Genomic DNA, 16,295 nt, shown 5'->3' with positions numbered 1-16,295 from the left:
CTTGTTTGTTGGCAGGAGACAGTAAAGATGTGCAATTCTGTGATACACAAGCATGAGTGAAAGGCGTATATGTGCATCACGAAAGCATGTTTACGCTTTAATCTAGTGGGAGGAGTTGTGTTTGAAAATTTAGAAGTAAAGAGCTTCTAGAAAAAGCTCTGAATTTAATCTTAGATAAGTGGAGGTGACGCTTTCAGAGGTGGGCTGTATACCCACTCAACCATTTCTGAATACTTGTGCTGATGATTCATCTCGACTGTGTCCTTCACAGGCCGCGAGCCCACACTGGCCCCCTGCACACTGGAGGAGTTTAAATGCACCAACGGACACTGCGTGCCCCTGCAATATGTGTGTGACCACAATGACAACTGTGGAGACCGCACAGACGAAATGGGCTGCAGTAAGTGCCACAACAAAAGACTTCTTCAGCTTCCTGGCAGGAGGACAGCATCGTCTTTTCACTTTAACTCAATGGCTGGAATTAAATGTTCCTGGGAAAAAACAGCATGAATCCTTTAGGACGAGTGATGATGGTGTTTTCACGGAGCTTTAATAAAAGATTTACGGTGTTTTGGTTCAGGCAGAAAAACGAATCCAAGCATTATATTGACCAAAACAAAAACAAATGTATTGTGCAATCAGTAGGAAATATGGCATGGATCTATGTAAAATATTACATAATTGAGATTATGTGCTCTTCTACAGAAAGAGGAGATATATTCTCATAATCAGAGAGAATTATAGGATAACAGTATTATAACTGTTGTCAAATTAATGAGATTTTTGCACAGCACAAATATAGATAATTACTTCAATATTCTAATGAAATTTGCCACCCAGGACATAATAAAAATCATCTGGTCTTTACTGGGTCCTAAAATAACTTAAACATAACCAGACATGAACATCAACATGACATGGTCTCATTATTTATTTAGCAAAGGTTAAGCTAAAGAAGCAGTAAGAACTAAAGGCCATCATTTAACAGCTTTTAGACCCACTTTTATCAGCAATAGTAATCATTTTCTGTATGAGTTTATTAGTCTTTCACGCCACTGTGGAATTTTGTCCCACTCTTCGTTACAACATTGCTTCCCTTCATTGAGGTTTGTGGGCATTTGTTGATGCACAGCTATCTTAAGGTCCCACCACAGGATGTCAAACTGGCTGGACTTTGGAGTCTTTTCTTTTTCAGCCATTCTGTTGTAGATTTGCTTCATATCATTGTCCTGTTACACAACCCAATTTCAGCCAAGCTTTATCTGTCAGACAGAGGAGTTTGTGGCTCAATGACTGCAACATGCCCAGGTTGTGTGGCTGCAAAATGAGCCCAGATCATGACCTCTCCACCACCGTGTTTAACAGCTGATATGCTGTGTTTGTTTGTCCATGGAAAAACATCTTGTATGTCAAAAGGACATTGTTCCTGAAATCTTGTAGTTTATTCAGTTGTAACTTTGCAAACTTGCAATGTCCTTTTTGTAGAGGAGACTGTTTTTCGGGCACTTCCATAGAAGACATACTTGTTCAGTCTGTTTCTAATTGTGCTGTCATGAACTTTAATATTTAACGTGTTAACTGAGGCCTGGAAAGTCTGAGAGGAACCTCTTGGGTTCTTTTGTAGTTTCTCTGAGCACTGCAAAGTCTGACCTTGGGGTGAATTTCCTAGGATGTCACCCTTTTAAAACACTGGCAACTGTTTAGCTCTTTTAGTGCTTTTTTTAGATTGACGGGCAGCAGCAGTTCCTACTCTGAGCTGATGTCTTTCTTCCTAGCAGTGCTCCCAGCCAGTAAACTGTAAAAACATCTGCTTCTATCGAGGTGCTTACACATATGTTCAGTGATGGTGAATACATTTAACCAGATTACTGGGTTATATCTGAATTAATCTGCCTGTGTAAACTAAGCCTATAAGTAGCTCTTGCGTGTGGCTCAAAAGCTGTTTTTTGCACGTTGTCTGTCCTCCAGATTTTGGCCTCGATCGCAACTGTGACGAGAATCTGTGCCAGCATGAGTGCACGAACCTCGATGGCACAGGCTTCATCTGCTCCTGCAGGCCCGGATACACAGTGGACCCAGACAGCACCTACACCTGCCTGGGTACACACACTCATACATACATGTTTATGATAAATATACATGTCTAGTTAAATATCTGTTGGGTAAAACTCACACTCCTTCTGATCCTGGCTGGTGATTTTTTTCAGACATCAATGAGTGCGAGGTGTACAGCACCTGTCCTCAGGTCTGTAAGAACACCAAAGGCAGCTACAACTGTGAGTGTGCCCCCGGCTACAGGAAAGTGGGCAATGGCAAAATGTGCGAGGCTGTGGGTAAGAAACCGCTGGGTTTTCTTTGGAGCTGAGAAGACTTCACAGCTACTGAAATATATTTTTGGCCTCATTACAGTCTTCTTTCTCATCTAAGTGTGAAAAACAGATTCATCAATGATTTAATGGTGGGTCTAGTTAGCAGGCATGCCTTTTCTCTTGCTAGATTTGAAACAGCAAGAATGCTGTTGTAAGTAATAACTGTTGTTTCTATTGCTGTTAAAAACTACCTACATCATTTATACATTTCATATATTTTACAATGTATATTTTATAAAAAGACAAGTAGATGCAGGCCATACTGATTATTTTATTGGTGGAGAGACTCTTAGAAACTCTTAAAGACCTCAGAGACCAGCCTGTGCACCTTAATGAAATGTCTTTAAACAATAAGAATACACTTTTGATTGGTTTTTATATTTTTCAGTGACAAAAACATGTAAACATGTATGTGTGTGTCCAACAGGAGCAGCTCCCATGCTGCTTCTACCGGAGAACATTCGTATCCGGAGGTTCAACCTGCAGACAGAGGGCTACCATGACTTCATCGAAGAACAGGAGCACATCATGGCTCTGGACTACGACTGGGACCACAACAACACAGGATTCAGTAAGATATCCATTGATTAACATCAGTGCTGTGTGATACTATCGATCTGATACCAAGTAAATAAAGTGCCAGTATTGATGATATCAATACTTTTGACCTATAAAGACAACTTGTGTTGGTATTCAGGTCAGTATTAGCATTGGTATTGATAGTTTGACCATAATTAAGACTACCTACTATAAAAACCACATAGTACACCTGGGTGCACACAAATTACACCAATAACAAATGTGTTTTGTCAGGTATGGTGTATTTCACTGTTGCTGGTAAAGACGCTATGCCAGGCGCCATAAAGAGAGCATACATACCATCAGTGGACGATGGCAGTAATAACATCGGTGCTGCTGTTGATCTCGGCGTCAAATACATCACCAGCCCAGACGGCATCGCTGTGGATTGGGTCGCCAGGTGAGTTTACCTGATTACAGTAGTTCAGTGCTCTAATGCCTTAATCCTAATCCAAATTTATTAAAATATATTTTATTTACATTAAAGTTTTAGGGGGTTTGCCCATAAAGCACCAGAATGTTTTTCAGCTCTCTGATAATTTTGTTCCTTTTTTAAGAAACCTTTACTGGGCAGACTCCAAGCTGCAGAGGTTAGAAGTGGCCTTCTTGGATGGACGCTACAGGAAGCACCTTGTCAAGACTGACCTGGGTCACCCATCTGCTGTGGCTGTGAACCCACGACTGGGGTAAGATTGCACCTGTGTTTAGATTTTCTAAACACAGGCACACAGTCTGTTAATTTATATATCAAGCACAAAAACATAAGAGAGGAGCTCCCAGAAACACACATGAGTCAGTGCATATACAACAGAGTCACATAAAATCACAGAGTTCTCACCTCTTACACGCTAAATAACGACAGTATCTTTTATGCCAGAACCCAGTTTGCACTGGCCCATATTAGATGTTATTAGTGATTCAATGATATACCTTCAAGAGCAACATATGAAGACTGTACAAATATGAAACATCACAGGACTTCTGTGTTTGCCAAGATGACTGTGATTTTGTATTTGTGGACATAAGCAGAGATATCAGCTGAACATGCCGAGGTGGAGGGTCAACTTAGCATAGGGGGACTGGTTAGAAACCCTGCATCAGTATCAGTGTTGGCCAAGATTTTCAAAATACTTGTAGTTTCAGAATTTGTAGCTGTCCTGGGAAATCTCAATGAAACGGTCTTAATGAGCCGTTATTTCATGTCCGTCATGTTGCTGCAGGATGCTGTACTGGGCAGATCGTGGGACCACAGCCAAAATTGAGTGTTCCTGGCTTGATGGTCAGGAGAGAAAAGTTCTTGTGTCTGATGGTCTTGGGTGGCCCACTGGCTTGTCAGTCGACTTCACCAACAATGACAGAATCTACTGGTCAGACTCCAAGGAGAGCCGCATAGAGTCTATTCTGCCATCAGGAGAGCAGCGTAAAACGGCCGTGTACATAGGTGATCCTAATTTCCTAATCCATCGTTCATATTCCAAACGGTTGCTGTTACTGGAGCTGAGTAAAACTATTCAAACATTTCTGCATCTCTCCCAGATGTAAGGAACCCCTTCAGTGTGAGTGTATTCGAAGACCATGTTTACTGGAGCACTCAGGAAAAGGGCGAGGTGTTTCGACAGGACAAGTTTGGCCAGGGTGACAAGATCAAGCTGCTGACTGCTGGACCCTGGCTCACCCAGGTCTCTGTGTACCAGCAGCAGAGATACAACACCATAGCCAGTAAGCTGCACACTCTCTCACATGTCCACAAATTGTGCATGCAGGGTTTGTTTGTTTACAGTGTGCAAAGCCTCTTCATTTGTATCCATTTTATTTCTGTGTGATATTACGTTAATAGTCCATTAAACGTCATGAACATTGAGTGCTTTGACCCAGAAGAGCTCTTTTATGTTTTTTTGTGTGTTCAGCATTAGCAGTAATGTGCAGGAAAGTGGAAGAAGGCAACCATGATTAACAGAGGAACACATTATTATTCTATTAGCCACAACTGTAAAGAGAGGAGATTGCCTGGACAATGATGGTGATGATGATGAAACATGAAATATATGTTATTTATTTGTTTTTGCAGTGAAGAATCCATGCAAGGGAACCTGCAGCCACCTGTGTTTGCTCCGACCGGGAGGGTACAGCTGTGCCTGCCCCGAGGGCACCAGCTTCATCCCAGGCAGTAAAACTGAATGTGATGCAGGTGAGAAGAGGAGTTTTTTTTAAATTTCCTCTGTCCTTTTTAATAAAATAGTAGGCATCATGTCTTAGCTGGGAGTGCCAGCAGCTCAAGAGACAGATCATCTGTCAGTCGGAAGGTTGGCGGTAAGACTCCTGCCTTTTTTTGTCGAAGTATCATAGGGCAAGGCACTGAGTCCTGAGTTAAAAGTTCTTAGGCATAGGAAAAAGAACTTGTGTGATTGGATGACTGAGTTCTTAGACTGCTCAAATTAAGTAGAAAAGGATTAGAAGTATTAATGCATCAATTCATCATCAGTTGTTTGTTTTTTTTATTCTGTGATCTTTCCTGCAGCAATATTGACAACCTTTTATCACTTTCACTGTTATCTACACAGCATCAAATTAACACAGAGTTCAGTGAAGCTGGTGGGACTAAATAGAATAGATTAAATAGATTTAGTAAACATGTGTACTGTCATAAAATCAAGGGCAGTGTTAACTGTCGAGCTCAACCTCATTCGCAGCAGATCAGCCAATTTCTGCTGGGGTTCACATCAGCTGGTAGCTAATAGTGAGGATAATATTATTTCACCATATTGATGTGACATTTTTACTGTAAATGTATTCAGACTTTTATTTTGTGACATTACTGTAACACGTCCTTCCACAGCATGTCTTTTATCCTGTCTTCCTTCTCACTTCCTGTTAAAAGGGAGTTTTTCCTTCCCACCGTTGCCAAAGTGCTTGCTCATAGGAGGTCGTATCCTTGTTGGGTTTTCTTTGTATGTATTATTGTAGAGTCCACCTTACAATATAAAGAGCCTTGATGTGAGTGTTGTTGTGATTCAGCACTGTATAAATAAATTTGATTTGAATTGAATTTTTATATTAGTGTTACATGAACTGAAATTTTGAGCAGGTGTGAGAGACCAACAGTAAATGGGAGAAAGGATAAAGGCCACTGTTCTGCCTGGTTCTGCTTGTAGTTTCTTCCCACTGTCACCAAGTGTTTGCTTAGAAGGGATTGTGGCTTGGGGCTTCTTTCTAATATTGTAGTCTTTACCTTACAATATAAAGCACCTTGAAGGGCCTGTTTTTTGAATTAGTGTTACATAAATAACTAAATAAAGTGACTAAATTAAGCTACACCGTATCGTCAGTACTGATGTCTCAGTAATGATTGTTTTCCTGCCATAGCACAGTAAAAACCTCTCAATGTTATGATTGTTCAGGGTTTGATCCACCACCCACCATGCCGCCTCCCTGCCAGTGTCAAAACGGAGGCACCTGCTACTTTGATGACAACAAGGCTCTCTGCATGTAAGATTGTCTTTCCTTTTTTTTTCCCTGCCAGCTGTCAAAATAAAACATTGGATTAAATTGCTGTGTTAATGCTGGTGTTAATGTAATGTCAGTGAGATAAAGTTAAACCATTGGCAGTGTTGGAACTGTTATGTTAGTGGTTTGCTTTTTGTACAGATGTCCTTCAGAATGGAAAGGAGATTTCTGCGAGATAAGCGTGTTCCATGTGATTGCATCATCAGGTATGTTCGATTTTAATTAAAGAAAAATAAGATAATAACAAAATAAAAATGTCCTTCTAATTCTAACGAGCTTCTTCATACGTCACTTCTTGCCTGCTTGCCTGCCTCTGTCCCTCCCTGGCAGTTGGAATAGCCATCGGGGTAACGGTGGCGGTTGTGGCTCTGCTGGTTGCTCTGGTCTATGCTGCCAAGAAGAAGTCGAATCTGGCCGAGAGTTTGCGGAACAACTTGCCAAGCATGCCCAAAATGCCCAGTATGCCATCAATGGCTAATTTTCCAAACTTCAGGTAAGATCGGAAAAGTCAGAAATTAATGAAGTGTAACATTCAAACACTAAAACTGGTTTTGTGTTCAGGAATGAAAGTAAAAAAAACCCTCTAATCTGACAAAAATAATAATATGGTTTATAATTTTTTTCTGCTTTTTGGTGGGGAGAAACAATACAATTGAAAATTCACAGATAAAAACAAAACCTATTTTAGTATCATTTTAATCAGAACTTGTGCATACTGTTGGATTAACTGTTACAAAAACATTTAAAAAAATATTTGGTAATTACCGGTACTGTTAATTTTGAGCACCAGTTCCACAAACCTTACACTGCGTGATGGTCTAACAATGAGATTTAATAATGAAGAAATTCATAAGTAAACTTAAAATCGAATGGGAAAGTAAATAAACAGTAAAATCACAACAATGATAAATACGCACTTTTTTTTTACAAAATTTTATTACAAATATTAAAATAATAAGAATAAGAATTCATATTTCATTTTGATATATTTTAACATTTTTATTCAATATTCAATAGCACTCTGAATAAAAATGAATATAAAAGCAGATCCATTCATTGTATTTAAAGGTTGTTGACAGAGCATTATCAGAATATGCTAGTATGATATTTACATCCAAATAATAATACTTTGCAGGAATGGTTCAACCCAAAATGGCATGAAAAGAGAAGACAATGAAGGCCTGCAGAATGGAGAGGCGGTCAGTAGCAAAACAAAATATATTCGTTAACTGTTTAAAAATGCTTTGTGAGATTTAATACAGATTATACTTTCTTATCCTGTCTATGGTGATCCATAACGCTAATGTGTGCTGTGTGATGTCAGGTCCCCTGTACGTCCGTATTCACGGTGGAGACATCAGGGAAGAATTTTGAGAACCCAGCGTATGAAGGTGGAGAACCGCTACCCTCCAACAACTTGCCTAAAGCCACCTCCGCTCCTATGGCAACAAATGAGGTGAGTAAACAACAACACTGCTCTCCTGTGGACTTTGATTCCTCTCTATTCCTTTTTATTTCATGTCTGCGTCTAACAATTCCCCTATGAATTATGCTCTTGTGCTCAGACTTTGTGTATAAATTACATTTCAAGGCTTTAATATAAACGTAGTGCAAATCTTGTATGTGCTGTTTATTGTGTTACGTAACTGCATGAAAAAAGTAAAGTACCTTTCCTCAGCATCATATTCTTGTATTAAAACACTGCTCTGTGATCTGGTGGGTTTTATATTTTGATGAGCTCTGTCTCATGACCCTATTTTTTTCCTCCCTCAGGAGTTTGTTGAGAATCCCTTATATGGGAAAGAGGCTCAAGCTGTGATTGAACGCATAGGAAGTGATTCCAAGCCTGAGGTTTCCATCGAGGTTGCCATCACATTCATCACAAATCTTCGCAGATTAGTTTCATTTGAGCGAGTCGTAACACATTGAACCCTTACAAAAATTGCTTTCAAATCTCGCTCTGATAGTCTTATTTGTTTTATTGTGTGGTGATCATTTATTTGTTTATTTAAATCTCTAAACTTCTTCTACTTCTTGCATTTTTTAGGATGATTTTGGGATCCCAGCATATGGCTCTGGCGTACCAGCTGTTTCGAGCACGCAGGTATCCACAAAGACAGATGTCAGAATAGTATTCAAGCATTAGAAGCTGAAAGCAAATAATGACGGGATCTGAATCTGCAATCATCTGTATACACATGGGCCTGCTTTTAAAAAAAAAATCCTTTGCATATGTTTCAGCCAAATGGAGATGAGAGTTCTGCATCTTTCCAAAACCCTGCATACACGGTGAGCACAGGATGCACAAAGGGTGAATGTGGGCATTTTAGCTTTTATTTGATGGGACAGTTGAGAGAGATTAGACAGGATAGCACACAAACCCAGGACACTGCATCACCTTTAGTACTTAGTGGGAGCTATAATACTGTAATGGAAAACCAGTCGATCCAAGTCAACTTGATCCGAGTAGGTACTAATGGTAAACGGGCTTTAGTGAGCTGTATGTTTATGCTTCAAGTAAAAAGCTGCAGTCTAAATGACAGACATTACGGGTTGTTTTTTTTTTTGTTGCTGTTGTTTCTGTGATTAAAAATTGTGATTAAAAATTTGGGTACTTGAAATGTAATTTCTCCATTTAAAATAATCATTTTGATCTTCCAGGAGGACCCGTAACACATTACCGATTCTGAGACTAGACTGGACCTTGTTTCAGGACTAAAACCCTCACTTTCTTCTGTAAAACAGCGGCACCGTTTCAACAAACTCAACAAATCAGAGAAAGTCAAAAACTAACCGGCTTTAAATTCATGGTAGCTATTTGTGTAAAAAAATAAATAAATAAAAAAGCACTATTATAAACATGATTTAATATAACTGATAAGAAACTTGTTCAATGATTTTTAAGAAACTCAGTAAAAACTTATATTATATTAATAATTAAAAGTTTGTATTTCTTTTTGTAAATTGTGAGAAAGTTATGTAATAAAACTGCCATTATCATCAGTGTGTGTTTTCAGTACTCGCTCCATTCTGGATGCACAGTATGCTTTTCTCTGGCAATTATATCACAGGAGGATCCCGCTGGTGTTATCCGCTCCCTCATCTCCAACAGAACTCCGTTTCCCAGCTACTGTATCTGGCCCAGTGAACCAGGATGAAACGCTTTGTCATCTCTTTAATCAAAGAGACAGTTTTGAGAGTGATGACAGAGCAACTGTGATAACTCTGCTCGTCTTCTGCCCCACTGTCATGAGTGTCTGAACACATCAAGGTCTATGAGCTTGCAACAACTAGGCCGGCCACATGAGCACTGGGACAAAAGAAAAGTGAAAGAGAGGGGAAAACAAGTGGGCAGAAAGAGTGGAGAACAGAGAAAGCACAATGGGGAGGTACGAACAGAGAGCTGTGACCAGTGTGTTTGTGATGATTCACAATCCCTGTTTTCATAATACTGATTCCCCACAAGGCATCTGCCAGAGTCAGCCAAAGTGTGTAGTCTGTACTGCTCAGTGAGAGACGGAGGCACAGAGGGAGGGGATGAATAGCTATGGATGGAGGGGCAAACCAAAGGGGCATGCAGCTAACAGCATGTGTGCAAACAGTGCTGCCTTCATGGGCTGTCAGAAATAATAAACCCACTTGTGGTAAATAGCAAGAAAGAAGTTGGTGTGTAAAATTGAAACAAAAACCATTTAAAAGGGAGTTTGTTGATTTTGTCTGTTTTTCCTGTTGGACTGAGGTGAAAAAAAAAAATATATATATACATATACACACATATATATACATATACACATATATATATACATATACACACATATATATACATATACACACATATATATACATATACATATATATACACATATACATATACATATATATACACATATACATATACATATATATATACACATATACATATATATATATATACATACATATATATATACACATACATATATATATATATATATGCCAGCTTTTTTACACTGGCATGATTCATAGTTCTGTGTTAAGTGTCTTAACAAATAACAAAAATATCCCTCTGAGAATGGTCGAGTACAAGAACTAGACTGAAAATTAGTGAAAAAAGCAATTAATGTCAAAAGAAAACCTTTGAAAAAATATTTGAAAAGCCTGGAGAACTAATACTCAAGACCACTTTACAAACACACACACACACACACACACACACACACACACACACACACACACACACACACACACACACACAATAAAGTCTGGCTACATTAATGATCACAGACCTCAGATTTATTGATCAGAGTGGCTTAGGGCGCGTACAGGTGGGTGAATCCCCTCATAGACACGTCAAATTAGTAGCTCAGCGTTTGAGTCTTTGCGAATAGCGGTGGAGTTTAGCGTTTACCAGGATCACCTGAAGGCAGCAGAGAGAGAGAGAGAAGAAGAGAGGGCTGATGAGAGCAAACTGACTGACAGAGGGGGAAGGGGAGGCTCACTGAGCGATATATTGGGTGTAGCAGAGAAATAAAAGCAAATGTGTGCCAGTCAGCTGGAGACGGAGTGAGCAGAGAGAAATACAGAGAGAGGGAGCAAGAGGGAAACAGGAAAGCGGGGCAGGCTGGTATTATAAGCGCTGTCGAGATAGAAGGAGGGGAGCTGTGCACGCTGAGGCTGTGAGGAGCCTCAAGCAGGTAAGAATGTTTTCTAATGTGGACTGACTTACCTCTGCGCGCGTGTGGAGCGACACAGACATCTGTAGCTCCAGGGATGGTTTATACAACTCTCTGCGTTAACCATCATTAAAACCTTAGCGCGTTTAGTGCCAAAAGCTCAGTGAAACTCGTGTTTGTTTGGGTTTCTTTCTTTGGTTTTTTTGTTTTTTTGTTAAAAAAAAAAAGAGCTTTGCAAGCACATGTCTGAGTAACACCATGTGGATTGCCTGGCTGTACCGCATGTTAATGAGGGGTGTGTATCACCTGTCATTGATTGACCGCTCCGCTTTTAGAGGAAAGTGGCCTGAAGTGCTTCCAGTCTTTCTTCAGACTAAATCACCTCCCAGATTTATTTATTAGTTTATTTTTCTCAAATTTGATTTAATTAAAAACGGGACGCGACGGCTCGGTGTGATTGGTGACCTCAGCCTTTATGCGTGGTCTGGTCACGCTTTGCTGCAGGGCAGGACAGAATCTATTGCGTGCCTTTATTGGCTTTCGGGACAAGCCGAAGCACCAGGAGACTTAATGAAGGTCGGAGTCATAGATGGTGGTTTTGGTAAACAAGGACTGAAGGGGGGAAACTGCGCATCAGTTTATGAAATCCATGTAGGGGCTTAAATGATTTCTTTTTCTGTTTACAGCGATGTTGCCATTCCTTCAGGTAAAAAAAAAAAATCATTTTTTAATATGAAAGACCTGAATTTATTGGTAAGGCTACCTTTTTAAAAAAAATAAAATAAAATAAAAATGTTGTAGGTGTACATGCTGCACTTGGTGTCCCCATGGAAGGATTACTGAACAGGATGATCCCTTGGGTCCCTTAAGCCTGAGCTGTTTGAAGTGAATGACTACACAAGACTACAAAGTGACACAATGTTATGCAAAAAGGCCACAAAATGAACAAAAATGAGCGAAACTTACACAAATCGAGGCCAAAGAGGTGTGACTTGCCTAAACCTTTTCCGCATATGCAACGACCACAGAGAGGGGGAAAAGATGAATACAGTGACAGGCTGTAAAATTACCACAATACAAAAAGGAGACCCAAAGGGATCACAAACGGGCCTTTTCAGGTGGTGTGTAGGTTGTGGTGGCTGTTATGGAGGGCTTTTTGCATGTTTGTGCCCAGAGGCCTATTGTCTTATAATCCGCTCATGTGTGTCCCCTTTCACAGCCTTCTATTCCACTGCATTTACACAAATCATTATGCTTCAGTCATCAGTCGCAACTCTCTGACTTTTTGGCTCCCCACCAAATAACCACATCATCGGGGTCCTGTGCTGCTCCCAGCACCCACTCTGCTGTTGAAACTGCTAAAGTGTCAAGTGTTGGGCTTCCCTGCTCGGGCGAGGAGCCAGATTTGCTCTCCTGTTGCTGCGAGGGCAGGACAGCCTGATCCTTGATCCTGCTGCGTCTCAGAGTGGGCGTGTTGAAGGTGTTTTGAGGTGATGTTCTTCTCATAAGCCTATTAAGAGCCTTCTGGCCGCTGACCTTCTCTACACTACGTTTTATTTTGTTTCCAGCATCTTCGCTTTTTTTTCCTGTACCAGCACAAGTAAAATCTAAACTAGATTTCGAGGTTAGTTGTGTAGTTAGGAAGGGAATAAGGAATCCCAGACTGCATTTACATTCTACAAATCGATATGGGGCAAAATAAAGCATTTTTATAGTGTGAATTAACCTTTTTAGGAATGCAGAACTATAATACTGTTTATCCACTTTAAAGCAACCATTAGAGACGGTTTAGTTGTTGCTGTTGGGAGTTATGAGATTTTTTTTCAAAATGTACAGCGGGGAACTTGTTTTCCTCAAATGGATATTGGAATGAAATCTGTCGAATCCAGACATGTCAGGTCAGCCGTGTGTGTGTGTGTGTGTGTGTGTGTGTGTGTGTGTGTGTGTGTGTGTGTGTGGTGTTGTAGGTGGTGGATGGGCTGCCCACACACAGAGGGGTGGGCAGATGGCATCAGCAGTGTACTGGTGACCTCACCCCCTCCACCAGCTCTCTCGAGACCCATCCAATGGCAAATGATTCTGGCAAGCAGGTGGCATGCATACATGTTTGTGTGTGAGTGGAGAGGACAGAGACATGAGGTTAAGCTCTCCTAGCACAATGGCAGCATAATGAAGTAACTCCACTACTCAGCTGGAGGTTGTTCTGGTGTTTTAGTTCAGTAGCAGCGTGAACCATCCATGTAAATACAAATCAGATGAGCAAGGACTCAACTGGTGTGGTTGGACAAAACTCACAAGCTAAACATTGACATTTTGGAAAACATTTGTATTCAATGTTTGATAGTTTAGTATCTGCTACAGTCGGGGTAAACAATGATTTGTTCTGACTCTGTGCAATGAACTTCCAATCTCACTCTCTTTCAAATGGTGTGTTAGAAAATGGAAATCAGGTCTGCGACCGCTCCCAGTCAGGAGGTGTTTTCAAAACAACTTTAGGGAGATAAAATGGCAATAAGATGTAGTTACTATTACATCAATCTGTGATTGAATGTGTCAACTTGGAAATTACATGCAATTTGTTTGTGATAAATCTGTGGAAATCTGTTGTCATCTGCTGCAAATGTGTTGCCATCTACATGCACAGAACTTCATATTATCTGTGTACGCTTATTCCAACCAGATTTTGTTAGATTTGAAGCAGAAATTCCAACATAAATAGTGACATAGTTGGTGCAGATTGGTGACTTAACTGCAAAATGACACAGGTGCTCGGCAACCTTTAAGTTTTTAAATGAAAGTAAAACCAGGGTTCAAGCAGTTTGCAACTAGTTAAGTCATCTGCTGCAAAAACAGGATTTCAATTTAGCCAAGATTGATTGCAGAGTGTTTGGAAGCCCCGTTTAGTCTGAAATTATTTGCAAACTTTCAGAAACCCATATGAGAGTGACTGCGTCAGTGTGAGTTGGACTGTGATTGTTTGGAGACTGGTTGCTGCCTACTGAGCAGGTGTGCAGTTGAAAGTCAGGGGGTTGAGTTAAGTTGAGGGTTTGCATGCTCAGTTTCTGGACAGTCTGTTTGCTGCAACTATTTACAATTCTGTCTCTGAAAGAATTCAGCGCAGTCACCTGTCTTTACTCAACTGTTACTGAGCAGGATGATTGGAAGACAGGAAAACTGCTTAGTCTAATGGCACTGATCACCAACAGTGCATGTATAGAGCCTTGAAGTGACTGTTGTTATGATGTGGTGCTGTATAAATATAATGGAATTGAATTGTATCATGTCTTGGTAGTTTATTGGTTTGAAGTTTGTGTTCAGCAAAGATGGCTGTTTATGTTAAGTTTCCAGGCTGCCAGGTGTTGATTCATATTGTTGCTGATCATCTTAAACCCCACTAAATAAATGTAGATATCAAAAATCTAACATAAAAAGGGCTTTTTGAGGCTTTTTCCCATTTATAACTTGACAGTTTCAAACCTTTATTATAAATTTAGCTAAAATTGACTTATGGCGAGGGGGTGGCCTAAAAAACAGAAACGCACCATCCTCAGCTCTGTTCCTCGGCCTGAAGGCTATTTGAATTAGCTCCTCTGGGTTTCACTTTTGTAAAGATAATTTTTGGGGCATTTTTCTTTTATTGGACACTGTAGCTGTGAAGATTAGACAGGAAGGAGGAGAAACCGAGCCAGAGAACCCAAGCCTCTGTATTTCAACCATGTGGCATATAGTCACCTGCTCAAAGGCATTTTTGTTTTAAACCTAATTTAATTTAAATCACAGAATTTGTTTCAGCAGCTTTTTGTTTGAAGTGTCAGAAAATAAGTGCAAATACATAGCATGTTGCTTCCAAGGGACTATTTTGAATAAAGAAGCCAAAGCTCTGTATGGAGAGACATAAAATGGAGTAAAACAGCTTTAGAAACTAGAACCCATCAAAATACTGTTAATTAATTTAGGTTAATTGTTTTGGGTTTTTTTTCCCCTGAAACATCCCTGCTGCTGTTGAATTTTCCTTTTCAGTGCTTCATTGTATTCACCAAAATCCTCTGCGATGCACACAGCTGTCAGCACTGCCAACTTCAATCAAAGAGGCTAGATTATACCACCATATGGCCAGTGGGAACCCTTCGTATTTAGAAGACAGTCAGTGAATGAAAGGCACAGAAAGATGTCGGCTTTAAGCTCTCGCCAGCCTTTCATAACTGAAGAGAGAGAGTTCAGTGGAGCATAGGCCTGAAGAAAAGCGGGAAACCCCAGAGGAAGTGAGGTGATGTATTAAGGTTAATTATTAAGTTGGTCATCAAATTGAGCAGGACACTGTGTTTTGAACCATCAAACGACAGATGCATAGGACAGAGTTGGGCTGTGCAGGCATGTGAGTGTTCTGCAGTTTATTGATCCACAAAATGAACAGTTGTACATGAGCTGTGTCAGAGTACAGTGGTACAAAAACACTTAACCACAGTATAGGCGTATGGATGTTAACCTGGGAGGGAAGAAAGCTGCTGGTGGCACTGCTCAGTCCGGCAAACTAATCCGACGTTGTGTCCGTGCAGTTCGATGCACGGTGAGTGCCATTTAAAATGCAATTCTTGTTTTTGGGGAAAGTTTCAAATGCAAGGACACATCTTAAACACGGTCTACATTTTGTGCAGATAATGTTTTCCTTGTTCATTGTTTTTTTTTTTTTTTTTTTTTAAATCCCATCTAATTGACTTGGAAATTCCCATGTCAAGTTTCATTACGGGGAAAACAAACAATGACGGCCGATTAGGGTATCTGCCCAACTGCTCCAGTCTGCTGCCAACCTGCTATGGCTCAACCCTGAATGAGGGACAATCATAGGAGTGATCTAGGGGCATGTCAGGCTTGAGCAGTGCTTCAGCTTAGGTGCTGTGTATTTGCACTCTTCTGGATACTTGGAGATTTACTCAGACAGGGAGCGATATCACATCTCTTGTAAATGGGCTGGTACTTTAATATCTTTCTATTTGAGAACTTGGATCACTTTCTACTTTTACTAGGATTAAAAAAAAAAAACAACCCAAATCCAGTTATCAGCAGTTGTCTGGGTGAAAATGTATCGTTGATGCTAGAGGACGGGGAAGAATGGGCAGACTGCTTTGAGCTGATGGCAACAGTAATTCAAATACTCACTTGTTAAAACCATGGTATGCAGAAGAGCATCTCT

General features: G+C 40.2%; 1 protein-coding gene and 1 pseudogene across 4 annotated transcripts in view; both read left to right on the top strand.

Moving 5' to 3' along the window:
- Positions 1-9,355, top strand: part of LOC113014374 (low-density lipoprotein receptor-related protein 2-like) — a 38,331-nt pseudogene extending 28,976 nt beyond the window's left edge.
- Positions 9,356-10,836: 1,481 nt separating this feature from the next.
- The window catches only part of LOC113019373 (MAGUK p55 subfamily member 3-like), a 28,180-nt gene continuing 22,721 nt past the window's right edge, over positions 10,837-16,295 (top strand). For 2 of the 4 annotated variants that reach the window (XM_026163043.1, XM_026163042.1), the window contains exon 1: positions 10,837-11,125. The gene's annotated coding sequence lies outside the window, so the exon portion shown is untranslated. The remainder of the gene's footprint in view (positions 11,126-16,295) is intronic. The other 2 variants (XM_026163044.1, XM_026163045.1) reach the window with 2 other exon arrangements.

The sequence above is a fragment of the Astatotilapia calliptera genome, chromosome 3, assembly GCF_900246225.1.
Source record: "Astatotilapia calliptera chromosome 3, fAstCal1.2, whole genome shotgun sequence".
Classification (NCBI taxonomy): Eukaryota; Metazoa; Chordata; class Actinopteri; order Cichliformes; family Cichlidae; genus Astatotilapia; species Astatotilapia calliptera.
Note: the sequence above shows the minus strand (reverse complement) of the source record. Positions and strands in the feature narration are given on the sequence as shown.